The sequence below is a fragment of the Callithrix jacchus genome, chromosome 6, assembly GCF_049354715.1.
Source record: "Callithrix jacchus isolate 240 chromosome 6, calJac240_pri, whole genome shotgun sequence".
NCBI lineage: Eukaryota > Metazoa > Chordata > Mammalia > Primates > Cebidae > Callithrix > Callithrix jacchus.
Window position 1 is genome coordinate 55,146,472 of NC_133507.1, and position 16,326 is coordinate 55,162,797.

The 16,326-nt window shown below is 39.9% G+C and overlaps 1 protein-coding gene and 2 pseudogenes across 2 annotated transcripts in view; 2 read left to right on the forward strand and 1 right to left on the reverse strand.

Annotated features, from left to right (window-relative positions):
* The window catches only part of LOC144576636 (uncharacterized), a 78,092-nt gene that overhangs the window by 27,355 nt on the left and 34,411 nt on the right, over window positions 1-16,326 (reverse strand). For both annotated transcript variants that reach the window (XM_078327379.1, XM_078327380.1), the window contains exon 3: window positions 869-1,028. The gene's annotated coding sequence lies outside the window, so the exon portion shown is untranslated. The remainder of the gene's footprint in view (window positions 1-868; window positions 1,029-16,326) is intronic.
* Window positions 434-1,167, forward strand: LOC100393301 (ras-related protein Rab-28-like; annotated as a pseudogene).
* LOC100385455 (leucine-rich repeat-containing protein 2 pseudogene) lies at window positions 3,698-16,285 on the forward strand (annotated as a pseudogene).

Sequence of the window (16,326 nt, forward strand, 5' to 3'; positions counted from 1 at the left end):
TCAAGAGATAGAGACCATCCTGGTCAACATGGTGAAAACCCGTCTCTACTAAAAAATACAAAAAAATTAGCTGGGCACGGTGGTGTATGCCTGTAATCCAGCTACTCAGGAGGCTGATGCAGGAGAATTGCCTGAACCTAGGAGGTGAAGGTTGCGGTGAGCCGAGATCACGCCATTGCACTCCAGCCTGGGTAACAAGAGTGAAACTCCGTCTCGAAAAAAAAAAGAAAACATGGTGGCATGGGGAGGGGAGGTTGGCAAGATGGGGCCTGGTGAGGGATTCTCCTCGGATCCCTCCAGCTGGTGTGGACATACCGGGGTGGGTGGGGGTCCTGCAACCACTACCTCCCTTCCTCCTCTCCTCTGCCCACAAAGCCTTCCTTCTTCCCTTCCCCCTTCCACCTCGTGGGGCAGGTCTGGTTCTTGGGACACCATGTTGGACTCTGAGGAGGAGAGCCAGGACTGGCAACTGAAAATCGTCATGCTGGGGATGGCGCCTCTGGGAAGACCTCCTTAGCTACGGGTTTTGCTCAAGAAACTTTTGGGAAACAGTACAAACAAACTATAGGACTGAATTTATTTTTGAGAAGGATAACACTGCCAGGAAACTTGATTGTTACCCTTCAAATTTGGGAGATAGGAGGGCAGACAATAGGAGGCAAAATGTTGGAAAAATATATCTATGGAGCACAGGGAATCCTCTTGGTATTTGATATTACAAATTATCAAAGCTTTGAGAATTTAGAAGATTGTTACACCGTGGTGAAGAAAGTGCGCAAGGAGTCAGAGACTCAGCCACTGGTTGCCTTGGTAAGCAATAAAATCGATTTGGAGCATATGCAAACAGTAAAACCTGAAAAACACTTACGGTTTTGCCAGGAAAATGGTTTAAGTAGCCACATTGTCTCAGCCAAGACAGGAGACTCTTGGTACTTTGAAATGGTTTGTTCGTACGAAATTACTTTAAGACTTGTAATCATCTCCAGCTCCAGGTCTTCTTGTGCTTTCAGAAAGTTGCTGCTGAAATCCTTGGGATCAAAACAGAGCAGAAGTAGAACAGTCACAGAGAGTACTGAAGGCAGATATTGTAAACTACAACCAGGAACCTATGTCAAGAACTGTTAACCCTCCTAGAAGCTCTATGCGTGCAGTTCAGTGAGTGCATTTTCCTTTTGTGTTGATAGTTTTGGTTGCCCTTCACCTCTGGGTGAGCCAGAGGACTTCTAGGAACTTGTTTTAACAGTGACCATCTCTGTAGTTCAGTTAACACTCTCCTCCCAACTTGCTTCATCATTGCTGTTGCCTCAAAGTGGCAGGAAGCTCCTGGATTTGAAAGAATTCAACTTTGGGACCATGCACTTTGAATTCAAAATGGAAAACCCATTCCCTGGAATTAGACTGCTTTGTTGAGAAAGAATGATGTTGCTTCTTTGTATGTCCTTGATTCTTTCTTCAGTAATGTAAATTTTTTTAACTTAATATGAAAACTATCCAAGTCTTTATCATCAGCCAGGATTTTGTCATTGCACAGTTTCATTCTCTTATCTGAACCAGTATGTGTCAAAGTGTACTTCAGAGTGCAAACATTAAGAAAGTAATATATTTTACCTACAGATATGAAGACGTTTTGCTATCTATTGTTAGTAAAAATATATAAAGATGTATCTAACTGGAAATGCTTGAAATAAGGCTGTAATAGAAATATTTCTTCATTTTTTAAAATGGGGTCATGGCTGGGTGTGGTGGGTCATGCTCGTAATCCCAGCACTTTAGGAGGCTAAGGCATGCGAATCACCTGAGATAGGGAATTCGAGACCCATCTTACCAACATGGAGAAACCCTGTCTCTACTAAAGATACAAAATTAGCTGGGCATGGTGCTGTCTGTAATCCTGACTACTAGAAAAGCTAAGGCAGGAGAACTGCTTGAATCTAGGAGGCGGAGGTTGCGGTGAGCCGAGATTGCACCACTGCACTCTAGCCTGGGCAAAGAGAGTAAAACTCCATCTCAAAAAAAAAGTGCCTAAAGTGTTTATATTGTAGTTTGTAACTCACAAAATAATGAGTATTTGATATTGTATTTTTATTATTGTATCGTTGTCATTACATATTATGTAATACTCAGGTTTGATGGCTTTATGAATTTTGATAAATGTTCAGCTGATGCTCCACATGGTATTTCTCTTGCAAACTGCATAAGAGTACTCCCAAGAATGAGTTATGACATTGTGGATAAGACTTATGTCCAGATGTTTTTCTTTCACAAATAAATTTATTTAAATTAAAAAAAGAAAGCATGGTATATAGCACAACAGAATACTGCCATAACAAATTTTAAAATTCTGTCATTCACAGCAACCTGAATAAACTTGGAGGATGTTAGGGTAAGTGAAATAATCCAGACACAGAAAGATAAATACCGTGTGTTCTTCCTTATATGTGGAAGCTACAAAGATAAATACCGTGTGTTCTTCTTTATATGTGGAAGCTACGAAGTTGATCTTTTAGAGGTTAAAAAGTAGAAGAGTGGTTACTAGAGGAAGAGAAGGGTTGGTGGGGAGGGGAAGATAGGCAAAAGTTGACAGAAATAAAAGTACACTAGGTAGGAGAAATAATTCCTAGTGTTCTATAACACTACAGGGAGGCTATAATTAACAACAATTTATTGTATATTTTTAAATAGCTAGAAGAGCAGATTTTGAATGTTCCCAAAACAATGAAACAATAGGTGTTTGAGGTGATGGATATGCTTATTACCCAGACTTGGTCATTACACATTTTATACATGTATCTAAATATCACACTGTGCCTCAAAAATATGTACAATTACTATGTATCCATTTAAAATAATAATAAAAGCAAAAAAAAAAAACCACCCCAAGTAAAAAAGATTGTTTAAACAAAAAATAATTAATAGAGTATGGAATTTACAGCATATGTAGAAGTAAAATGTGTGACAATAGGACAAAGCATTGGTTTGTTTGGAGGGGACACTAAAGGGGAGTCAGCAATGCCCAGGTCTCTACCTGTGGCTGAATGGTATGTTAAACTCAATAGAAGTATTATAACACCTGTCTGGCCTAGAGGCCAAGTCAATTTTCCAATTTGGTAGGTATGAAACAAAGCCATTATTTTTTTTTCCTAAAGAAAACAAAAAGAGCCAGGCACAGTGGTTCATGCCTATAATCCCAGCGCTTTGGGAGGCCAAGGTGGGAGGATCACTTGAGGGCAGGAGTTGAAGACTCACTTTGTTGCAACATTGCATCAAACTACTGAATTGCCTAATATTTTCACTGATTTGACTAATTGTTTTGATATCGTACAGATACAGGATTTAAAATAAATTCTTTCTTTAAAAATTGAGGCAGCCAGGTGCAGTGGCTCACACCTGTAATCCCAGTGCTTTGCAAGGCCAAGGCAGGAGGATAACATGAGGCCAGGAGTCTGAGACTACAGTGAACTATGATTGTGCCACTGCACTCAAGCCTAGGTGACAGAGCAAGACCCTGTTTCTAAAAAAGAAAGACGAGAGGAGGGAACTGAGGCCCCCAGTCTGGTGATGTAGGTATTGGCTGGGCTGAAGTCAGCCCAGAACTCCAGGGTGCCAGCCTTTTAGCCACAAAAAATCCCTTCTCACCCAAGGACCAGAACCCATGGAAAAGATCTGCATTCCCCACAGGTAATTTCAGGCTCCCAAAATGGGACATAAAGTGGTCATATTTGACATTTCTGTTGTCAGAGCCTTGTGGGAAACTCATGTCAAGAGCACAGTTTGGCAGAAGAAGGAGGCAGAAAGTCTTGAGAAGAGTGCATTGGAAAAGACAAAGGAGGAGTGGAACCCTGAGGCCAAGTACAGGAGGAAAGGCATCCCCCGGCACTGTATGCAAGAATAGCTTCAGAGACACCAACATGTGGCTTCTGGAAAAGATAGAAAGGAACGCTCTCATAAGGCAGAGATCACTTCCTAAGGACAGAGGCAAATGGAGCAGTGCATTTGTGTCTGGACTTTCTGGGGAGCACTGGACAGAGCTGCCAGATTTGTTGAAGATGCACCTGGGAGAACAGCATATATGCGACACTCTGATTCAAATCACTCCTACATATTATATTGAGCTGTTTCATTCGATGAGAATTCAGGATCTGCCAAAGACACAAATCTCACATCTTCCAGCTGAAATCAGTTGTTTGAAGAACCTGAAATAACTCAATGTGAGTTTCACCTATCTGAAAAGCATTTCTCCAGAACTGGGAGATGGTGAAATCTAGAGAGACTGGATTGTTCTGGAAATCTAGAATTCATAGAGCTGCCTTTTGGGATTAAGTAATTGGAAACCAGTTGCATTTGTAGATACCTATACAAACAAGTTTTTCACTGTCCCAATCTGTGTACTGAGGATGTCTATTTGCAGTGGTTGGATATCAGCAATAACCTGACTGACCTGACACAAGATAGAGACAGGTTGGGAGAGCTGCAGGGCTTTCTCTTATACAAAATCAAGTTGACCTACCTGCCTTATCATGAGCTTAACCTAAAGGAGCACACCTTATTAGTTGTCAATGGGGACCATTTGGTCACAAAGGGCTTTCAACTACCCTTTGTGACTCCTCCACATCTTTAAAATTTGTAAGCCTTATGAACCATCCCTGCCCCTGCTTCTTTTTTTTTTTTTTTGACAGAGGCTTGCTCTGTCACCCAGGCTTGAGTTCAGTGGCACGATCTCAGCTTACTGCAACCTCCACCTCCTGGGTTCAAGCAGGATTCTCCTGCCTCAGCCTCCCAAGTAGCTGGGATTACAGGTGCTTGCCACCACACCAGGCTAATTTTGTGTATTTTTAGTAGAGATGGAATTTCACCATGTTGGTCAGGCTGGTCTTGAACTTTTGACCTCTTGATCTGCCTGCCTTGGCCTCCCAAAGTTCTGGGATTACAGGAGTGAGCCACCAGGCTCATCCCATTAGTTTTTATTTGGAGACACATTAAGTTAATAACAGTCTTAGTCTGATGGAGTACAATGGAGGTCTTTTCAATGAACATGAAGAAGCTGGAAATATACTCTATAACCTGTTATCAACCAGATAGGTGAAAAAGTCCTAGGTAGAAAATTAAGATTAGTATCAATTACGCTTCTTTGTGAGGCATGTTTTTATCTTAGCTATTTGGACTCTAGCACTTCATCTGGAATATGTATATTGCCTACCTGATAACTACTGTCAGTGGATAGCTCCTGTGCTAATTTGTAAGATTATTTTATTAATGAGCTCTTATGTGGCAATAAGAAACACCCCCAAATCTCAAAGGTTTATGACAACAGAGGTTTATTTCTCCCTCTTGGTATACGTCAGCTGCAGCTTAGTTCAATGGATATTCATTTCAGAATCCAGGTTGAAGGAGTAACATGAATTAAAGATATTCGTTACTATAATAGAGGGAAGAGTGCAATGGCTAAGCCATGCAATGTCTCTTCAACTTTCGTTTTGGTGGTACACATGGCTTATGCCTCCCATATCATTGGCTGAAGCAAATCACATGGTTAAACCTATTGTTAATAGAGTGGGGAAGTCTGCACCTATAGGAAGGCACTGCAAGTCACATGGAAATGTGTAGGATATCAAATTCTCTTATGGGAAGTGTGGGGAATAATTGAGAACAAAAATGCAATCTTCCACAGTTATTAAAAGAGATACATCTAGTGAAGAAATAATTCAACAGACTGTTCTCATCTCAGTGTTCAAATAAGACCAACCTGGTGGTCTATGAAATATCCTTTCAGGTTTTATCACTGCACTTTCAATTTAAGTGTTATGCAACTTATAGTGAAATACAAACCTTGCTACTCAGTGCTATGGTGTTTTTGAGGTAGAAAGATAAAGGAGAAAAACCTCCTTAATAGGACCAATCACTGGTTCTGCCAAAGAAATGACCATTCTCTATAAAGCAATGCCCAAAGCATTTCTTCCCACACATGGCTTACATGTTCTTTTTAAAATGTATAGCAGTCACCACCCTTCACAGTCCTTATTACTATTTGTAACTCTGTCTCTTAAAATTTATCCTCTACTCAAAATCTCTTCTCAGAAAGCACTGTCATTGATGTTTTTCCAGTATTCTATGGACAGGCCACATTGAAGCAGAATGTCAGTGTATATCCTTACAGCAATTCTTCTGGCTATAATCATCCCACAACCCCACTTTAGCTTATCAGACAGGGCTAGCTGTTCCACTGATGCCACAACATCTCATGTCTTGGATAGAAAACTGTTTCTTGTTTGTCACCTGGAAATGTGTAGGATATAAAATTCTATAACCCAGGCTGGTTGTCTTCTTTTTTTTTTTTTTTTGGAGAAGTGTTTTGCTCTGTTGCCCAGGCTGGATTGCTGTGGTGTGATCTCAACTCACAGCAGCCTCTGAATCCCAGGTTCAAGTGATTTTTTTTGTGCCTCAGTCTCCCCAGTAGATGGGACTACAGCTGTGCATTGCCACACCTGGCTAATTTTTTTTTTTTTTGGTATTTTTAGTAGAGATGGGGTTTTACCATGTTGGCCAGGCTGTCTCAAACTCCTGATCTCAAGTGATCCACCCACCTTGGCCGCCCAAAGTGCTGGGATTACAGGTGTGAACCACTGTACCCAGTCACCACACAGATTGTCTAAGTCTTCATTTGTGCTTCAAGAATCTTGGTATCATACCAGATTTTCATTTTTGTGAAAGAGATTGAGCCCCACCATAGTTTTAAGGACCTAATTTTCATCTGTTACTTAATACAACCCTATTTTTCACTTTCCATTATGATATGATAAACTTTCTGATACTGTTGCTTAATTTTGTTTTTTAGTGCATATGGGAGACTCATTCCCCAAACTCTCATGTTACTTTTAGAGAGAAAAGTGTCAATCATTATTATTGAGATGAGTCATCAAAGAGATTCTGGGTAATAGGTAGACCTCATACAGTAGGTAAAGGTGAGATTGTTCTTTGGGCTTAAAAACTTGCCTCTGATCTTTCCCAGGCACGTAAGTGAAGAGTTTGAGGTTTCCGAGAGATAAAAATGAGCATCTGAGTGGCTGATCCAACAGAGAGGCACAAACTTTGAACTTGAAGGGTCATAAATTCTTCTGCTTGCCCTGGTGGGATGCTGACATAAGATGGAACACTCACTATGGAAACCTGAAACGATGACATTGCTGAGGAAGCAAATGTTCCTTAAAAGCCTTCACAATACACCAGCAAAAGAGCTTCAGAAACCCCAAAAGGGACAGAGAAAGAGGGTCAAGTGACAAAAGTACAGCCCATCTTCATCAATGTGAAAGGACTGACCAGCCAGTCAATACAGGATTCTTCCAAGGAATTTTTAAAAATCACTTTATGGAGGTATGATTGAGATACAAAACTGTACATATTCAACGTATATGACAATTAATTTGGAACTATGTATACACTCGTGAGATCATCATCACAATCCAGGCCGTAAACATATATATCACCTCCAAAAGTTTTCTTCTTCTCCTCCCTTTGTTTATTTGTTATTATTGTTTGTGCTAAGAACAGTTAAGATTAAGACCTACCCTCCTAGCAAATATCTAAGTATACATCACACTACTGTTAACTATAGGCGCTATACTGTATCGTAGATCTCCAGAGCTTATGCATGTTGTATAACTGAAAATTTGTATCCTTTGACCAACACCTTCACATTTCCCCTTCTTTTTTTTTTTGGAGAGGGAGTTTCACTCTTTTGCCCAGGCTGGAGTGCAATGGCGTGATCTCAGCTCACCACAACCTCCACCTCCCGTGTTCAAGCAATTCTCCTGCCTCAGCCTCCTGAGTAGCTGGGACTACAGGCATGTGCCCCCATACCCGGCTAATTTTTGTATTTTTAGTAGAGATGGGGTTTCTCCATGTTGGTCAGGCTGGTCTCGAACTCCTGATCTCAGGTGATCTACCCTCCTCAGCCTCCCAAAGTGCTTGGATTACAGGTGTGAGCCACTGTGCCTGGCCACATTTCCCCTTCTACCAGTTTCTGTGAACCATCATGCTGCTCTCTGCTCCTGTGAGTGTTATTACCCAAGATTCCTCAGATAAGTGGGATTAGGCGATTATTTGTTTTTCTGTGTTTGGCTTATTTCACTTAGCATAATAGCCCTGCAGGTTCATCTATATTATTGCAAATGGTAGGATTTCTTTATTTTTTAAGGCTGGATAATATCCTATTTTATGCATATACGATACTTTCTTCATCCATTTATCCCCTGATGGATATTTAGGTTACTTCCATGTATATTTTTTTGATATATAGCAATATATACATATTTGTAGATTTTTTTTTGAGACGGAGTTTCGCTCTTGTTACCCAGGCTGGAGTGCAATGGCGCGATCTTGGCTCACCGCAACCTCCGCCTCCTGGGTTCAGGCAATTCTCCTGCCTCAGCCTCCTGAGTAGCTGGGATTACAGGCACGCGCCACTATGCCCAGCTAATTTTTTGTATTTTTAGTAGAGACGGGGTTTCACCATGTTGACGTGGATGGTCTCGATCTCTTGACATACTGATTTCAATTCCTTTAGAAATATACACTTGGAAGTAGGATTATTGGATTATATGGTAGTTTTCTTTTTAATTTTTTGAGGAGCTTCCATAGTATCTTCCATAGTGGCTGTACCAATTTACATTCCCACTAACAATGTACCAGGTTTGCTTTTCTCTCTATTTCACCAACACTCTTCTTCTTTTTTTTTTTTTTATAATGTTCATTCTAATGGGTGTGAGTAATATCCCACTGTGGTTTCGATTTGCATTTCTCTGATAGTTATGTTAAGTACCTTTTCATATGCCTGTTGGCCATTTGTATGTCTTCTTTGGAGAAATAGCTATTCAGATCTTTTGCCCATTTTAAAGATGGATTGTTTTGTTTTTGTTTTTGCTGTTGAGTTGTAGGTGTTCCTTACATATTTTAAATATTAACCCCTCATCAGATATATGGTTTGAATTTTTTTTTCTTTTTGCAGGTTGCCTTGTCATTTTGTTGATTGTTTCCTTGTCATGAAAAAGCTTTTTAGTTTGATGTAATTCCACTTGTCTATTTTTGCTTTTGTTGCCTATTTGGTGTCATATCCAAGAAAACATTGCCAAGAACAACATTAAAAAGCTTTTTCCCTATGTTTTCTTCTAGAGGTGTTACTGTTTCAGATACCCACTCTCACCATAGTGGGAGAGTACTGGAATAGTACTGTTACTAGAAGAGTTAGGATTAAGGTTACTTGTACTAGAATCATAGCAGTTAGGTAAGAAAAAGAAACAGAAATGAAAGGCATTCAAATTGGAGACGAAGAAGTAAAACAATTTCTGTTTGCAGATGACACTAAAGACCTAACGACCACAAAAAAATCTGTTAAAACTAATAAATGAATTTGAGAAAGTTACAAGATGCAAAATCAGCATACAAAAATCAGTTGCACTTCTATACACTAACAATGAACTACTCATAAAGGAAATTAAAAGAACAATCCAATTTACAATAGCATCAAAAGAATAAAATACTTAGAAATAAACCTAGCTAAGGAGATGAAAATCTTGTACACCAAAAACTATAAGACACTGAGGAAAGAAATTAAAGAAGACACAAATAAATGAAAAGATATCTTGTGTTTAAAGACTGAAAGAATTAATGTCATTAAAATATCAATGCTAGCCTAAGCAATCTATAAATTTATTGAAATCCCTATCAAAATCCCAATGGCAGCAGTGCATGGTGGTTCACGACTGTAATCCCAGCACTTTGGGAGGCTGAGGTGGGTAATCTAAGGTCAGGCATTCAAGACCAGCTTGGCCAACATGGTGAAACCCTGTCTCTACTGAAAATACAAAAATTAGCTGGTCATGGTGGCACATGCCTGTAATCCCAGCTACTCAGGAAGCTGAGGCACAACAATCACTTGAATTTGGGAGGTGGAGGTTGCAGTGAGCCAAGATCATGCCACTACACTCTGGCTGGGCAACAGAGTGAGAATCCATCTCAAAAAAAAAAAAACAAAAAAACCCATATATATATATATTCCAAGAGAGCTTTTCCCTTAGACTTAAAACTAGATATATATATATATATATCTCCTAAAGCCAATCTGGGCTGAAAGATAGACTTTCTGATAAGGAATTTGTAGTTTATAAAACTAGATATATATATATATATATCTCCTAATGGTATTTCTTTTTTTACAGAAATAGGAAAAAAAAATCTAAAATTTATATGGAACCACAAAAGACTCTGAATAGCCAAGCAATCTTGGGCGAGAAAAATAAAGCTAAAGGCCTCACATTTTCTGATTTCAAAGTATATTTCAAAGCTACAATAATAAAAACAGTATGTTACTGGCCTAAAGTCAGACATAGACTAATGGAACAGAATAGAGAGTCAAGAAATAAATTCATACACATAAACTTTATAAATATATATGCATTTCATACATATACTTTTTTTCAGTTCAACTTTATATGTATGATTTTTGACAAGAATGCCAAGTATACACAATGAGGAAAGAATAGTTTCATCAATTCATGGTATTGAGAAAACTGGATATCCATGTGCAAAATTATGAAATTAGATCCTTATCAAATGCCATACACAAAAATTAACACAAAATGGATTAAAGACTTCAATGTAAAACACCAAGAAATTTTGAAACCAGAGGAGTAATCCTCTCCCTTTCTTTGCTAGAGGTTGACAAAAGGCAGAACTCAAGAGGAAAGGTAGCTGGTGAAACTGGCTACAGCCTTGGGTCTACACCCTGTGATAAGAACCAACAGGTAATTTCTGGAAGAGACAGAGAATTCCGTCAGTGTTGGTATTGGTACCTGGCCAGATCTTGCTCTGGCTACCTATCTGAGCAGTTCCACCAACTGTCTAAGACTGGGCAGGAGCAAAGCATGAAAGAAGGGCTGTGTCAGTCAAAGCCAATCTGGGCTGAAAGATAGACTTTCTGATAAGGAATTTGTAGTTTATAAACTTTTTGTTTGTTTGTTTTGAGACAGGATCTCACTTTGTGGCCCAGGCTAGAGTGCAGTGGCGGGATCTTGGTTCACTGCAACCTCTGCCTCCTGGGCTCAAATGATTCTTGTGTCTCAGCCTTCCAAGTAACTGGGATTACAGGCACATGCCACCATGTCCGGCTTTTTTTTTTTTTTTAGGTAGAGATGGGGTTTGTTCATGTTGGCTAGGCTGGCCTCAAGTGGTTATTCCACCTCAGCCTCCCACAGTGCTGAGATTACAGCTATGAGCCACTGCTCCTGGCCTGTGTTCTCTAAACTCTTTAAAGGGCAAGGGAAATCTGCCCCCTTCTCCAGGGAGAAGGAGTTGATTTAGCCAGACTCAGAGAAACTTACTAGATCACAATTTTTTTGTGGGCAGGTGTCACTGTGATTAAAGACATGAAATGTCTTCCCTTCCTTGCTTTTGTACCATGATGGGACCTTCTACTCCAAATAGGCATTTTGCTTTTTTGGGGTACTTTCTCTTCACTGGTGCAGCAGAAGGGATAAATGAGCTCAGGTCTGCCTCCTTGGGGAAGACTGGGTCATCTTTCTGTCTATCCTTTTTCATTAGATACTTTAGTTTTAGGTTAAGTAGTCTTGCTTGGTTGGGGTAAAACTACTTATATGTTTAAGTAGTTTTAAAAATCTTTCTTAGGGGGATGCAGTGGCTCATGCCTATAATCCTAGCACTTTGGGAGGCCAAATCAGGTAGATCATCTGAGTTCAGGAATTCGAGACCATCCTGGGCAACATGGCAAAACCCCATCTCTACCAAAAATGCAAAAAAAAAAAAAAAAAAAAAGTCAGTGTGGTGACATGCATCTGTGGTCTCAGCTACCTGAGAGGCTGAGGTGGGAGGATTGCTTGAGCCTGGGAGATGGAGGTTGTGGTGAGCCAAAATCATGCCACTGCACTCCAGCCTGGGTGACAGAATGAGACTCCATCTCAAAAAAAAAAAAAAAAAAATTCTTGTGCCCTGGAAATTACTATGAAGTAGGATACACCAACCTGAACCTGTTCCCAATCTGACTTTATTCTATTGGTTGGGGAGAATTAATTCACTCTCTCATAAGCAACATCAAAGAATAAAAGGCAATATTTTCAGAGCTACCAAATGTTTCCAGTGGTGATCAGATTCCAGGTTTACCGATGGTAGGCTTTCATATGTCATAAATGTTTGCTCAGGCTCATGATGGGATAAACAATACACTGGGTAGTGGATCTATAGTAAACATACTAGCTAACTCATGCTCTACAGGTGTTTTACATATAGAATTGTTTTATGTGTAAAACTGGGGAGAAAACAGCTGTTCCACAGCCCTTTCTATCCCAGCAGGCCTTTCCTTTTAAAGGATAATGAATATATATTGCTCCCTGTACATTCTCTATTTTTGCTGTCACAAAGATTATACGCAGGAGGCATGTGATTCTAGAAGATCCATTTGAAGATTGGTGAATATTATAAATTAATTTGGATGAATTTCTGGAAGTTGCACCCAACCATCTTGTGTCCTTTGAAGTGCCACACAGGATTGCAATTTGTTTGCTGCTGGCCTTCTGCAGCCTATTTTGTGGTAGATGAAAGGATCAGCATCATGTAAATCACTTTACTGTTCAGACCCTCCCCATACATTGCACCCTTAAGAAGCAAATCCGCATTGGTGGGAAGGTGACCTGAAATGTTAAAAAAAAAAAAAAAAGAGGGGGAGGATGGCAAGGCTAAGAGCACAGTATGAGACTCACTTTCAGGCCTTCAGACTTGGCGGTGGTCTATAGTAAAGGAGGGTGTCACTATGGGGAGCTGTTAGGATCATTGGAGGCACCTCCATCAGGAATCTGTCACCTTGTGCCAAGAGCCAGGAGACCAGATGGTAGCCCTAGAATTCACCTGCTCACCAGAAATTGTTCTGCTAATTTGATGGCCTTGTCTGTTGGGAGCAAGAAGAAAGGAATGTAGTATTGAATTGAGTACATTCCTGGGAACTTCAAAGGAGGACTGTGAACTGAGAGTATTCACCACTTTCTGATTCCTTATGTCTGATTTATGACATAATTTAAGACGAAGAATTCTAAAAAAAAGTTATTAATATGCTTACTTTAAGTAAACATCTTTGTTCATAACTGATCATAATTTAGTAAATTTTTTGTTTTTTGAGTTTAATTAAGATATATTTCTTTTTTTTTTTTTTTTTGAGACAGAGTCTCACTCTGTTTCCCAGGCTGGAGTGCAATGGCGCGATCTTGGCTCACCGCAACCTCCACCTCCCGGGTTTAAGTGATTCTCCTTCCAGCCTCCCAAGTAGCTGGGACTACCAGTGTGTGCCACCATGCCCGGATAATTTTTTGAATTTTTAGTAGAGACAGAGTTTCACCTTGTTAGCCAGGATGGTCTCAAACTCCTGACCTTGTGATCTGCCTACCTCAGCTTCCCAAAGTGCTGGGATTACAGGCATGAGCCATTGCACCCGACCTGAAATATATTTCAATGACCAATGTCATTATGGCACCATTATACTCTAGGTTCAAAACTGGCAATTTTTTTTTCTTTTTTAGATAGAGTCTTTCTCTATCTAAAGACTGCCCAGGCTGCAGTGAAGTGGCATGATCTCAACTCACTGCAACCTCTGCCTCCCAGGCTCAAGCAATTCTTGTGCCTTAGGCGCCCCAGTAGCTGGGACTACAGGCATGCACCACCACACCCAACTAATTTTTATATTTTTTGTAGGAACGAGGTTTTGTCATGTTGGCCAGGCTGGTCTCTAACTCCTGGCCTCAAGCAATCCGCCCATGTTGGCCTCTCAAAGTGCTGGGATTACAGGCATGAGCCACTGTGCCAGGCCCCTAAAATGGCAATTTCCTTCCCTAATATTTCTTGCTTTGAGTGATCATTGGAGATCACTGTTATGCAGATGAGCCAATGACTACATCCGCACTTATAACTCTACAAGTATTTATTGAATATATAATACTTGAAAAGTAGGTGCAAAGGGGAACCAATTCATGGATCCTATTGGGAAAGAGACTAAGATATATATATCAAAATATCCAGAGGAAATGTCAAAAATGTAAGTCCAACATCCAGAGGTCTGGCAATTTTTCCCCAGAGTGTTATAGTCATGGGACAGTATAAGTGTGGTCTACACATACTAGTTTGCACTCTGTGCCCAATTCTGTTTCTTCAGGCTTAAACACTCACTTCTATTCTACATGTCAATTAAAAATCCACATTATCAACATTAATAGAGTATTTCAGTCCTCATAATACTCTGCTTGAAAAAGACAGTTTCTAGGCCACTGCCACAGCCTCCTCCTCCTCCTTCTCTACCTTGTTCTTTGTTTTCTTCAAAATAAAATTACAAAAATTAGCTGGGCATGGTAGCAGGTGCCTGTAATCCCAGCTACTTGGGAGGCTGATGCATGAGAATCACTTGAACCCAGGGAGCGGAGGTTGCAGTGAGCCGAGATCCTGCCACTAAACTCCAGCTTGGAGGACAGAGCGAGACTCTTTCTCCAAATAAAAAGATAAAATAAAACAATAAGGAAGCCTAAAAGAAAATTCAAAGAAAATATAAAATTCACCCTTTTTTTTTTTTTTTTTTTTTTTTGAGATGGATTCTCACTTTGTTGCCCAGGCTGGCGGGCAATGGGGTAATCTCGGTTCACAGCAACCTCCAACTCCCAGGTTCCAGCAACTCTCCTGCCTCAGCCTCCTGAGTAGCTGGGATTACAGGCACCTGACACCATGCCTGGCTAATTTTCGTATTTTTAGTAGAGACAAGGTTTTACCATGTTGGCCAGGCTGGTCTTGAACTCTGACCTCAGGCAATCCGCCCACCTCAGCTTCTCAAAATGCTGGGATTACAGGCGTGAGTCACTGCACCTGGCCTAAAATTCACCCTTCTAAAGCTTATAATTCAGCAGTTTTTGGAATATTCACAATGTTGTGTGATCAGCACCACTATATAATTCTAGAACATTTTTATCACCCAGAAAAGAAACCCTGTACCCATTACCGTTAGTAGTAATTTCCCAACTTTCCATCTGCTCAGCCCTTGGTGACCACTAATCTGCTTTCTGCTTCTCAAGATTTGCCTATTCAGGACATTTCATATAAATGGGATCATACAATTTTGTGTCTGGCTTCTTTCACCTAATATCTTCAAGGCTCATTAATGTTTTAACATGAATAGGTACTTCATTCCTTTTTATGGCTGAATGATACTTGATGGTATGTATATACCACATTTTGTTTATCCATTCATCAGTTGTTGGACACTTGAGTTTTTTCCACTTTTTAGCTGTTATGACTAATGCTACTATATGAACATTCATGGTACAAGTTCTTGTGTGAAGATATGTTTTAATTCTCTTTGGTATATACCTAAAAGTGAAATTGCTGGTTTATATGGTAGTTCTACATTTAACTGTTTGAAATTGCCAGAGTGTGTTTCAAAGTAGTTGTATTATTTTACATTCCCACCATCAATGTATGAAAGATCCAATTTCTTCACATCCTTGTCAGCACCTGTTACTGTCCATCTTTTTTATTGTAGCCATCCTTGTAGTTGTGAAGTGGTGTCTCATTGTGATTTTGATTTGAATTTCCCTAACAATTAATATTAAACATCATTTATGTGCTTTTGGCCTTTTCTTAAATTTTCTTTGGAGAAATATTTATTGATTCCTCTGCCCATTTAAAAGTCAGTCTGTGTTTTTATTATTGAGTCATGATACTTTTTTGAAAAGTTAAAAATTCCTTAATTTTTTTTTTTTTTTTTTGAGACAGAGTTTCGCTCTTGTTACCCAGGCTGGATGGAGTGCAATGGCGCAATCTCGGCTCACTGCAACCTCTGCCTCCTGGGTTCAAGCAATTCTCTTGCCTAAGCCTCCTGAGAAGCTGGAACTACAGGCGCGTGCCACCATGCCCAGCTAATTTTTTGTATTTTTAGTAGAGACCGGGTTTCACCATGTTGACCAGGATGGTCTTGATCTCTTGACCTCGTGATCCACCTGCCTCAGCCTCCAAAAGTGCTGGGATTACAGGCGTGAGCCACCACGCCTGGCCTAATTTTTTATTCTTGGTACCACTACCACAATTTACAGGACAATATACCTGATGTAATGAAAAGAAAAAGGAAAAGCTACAATAGATAAAAGACCTCAGGAATGTACATCTAATTGACACTACATTGCATTAATCAATAGCTGCACTTTTTGCAAACTGTGGCTATGACAGTCCTGAACAAGAAGGGTTTCCTGTTTAAGCTGCAGTAACTTTTCTGACTATGGATCATCGCTCCTTCTG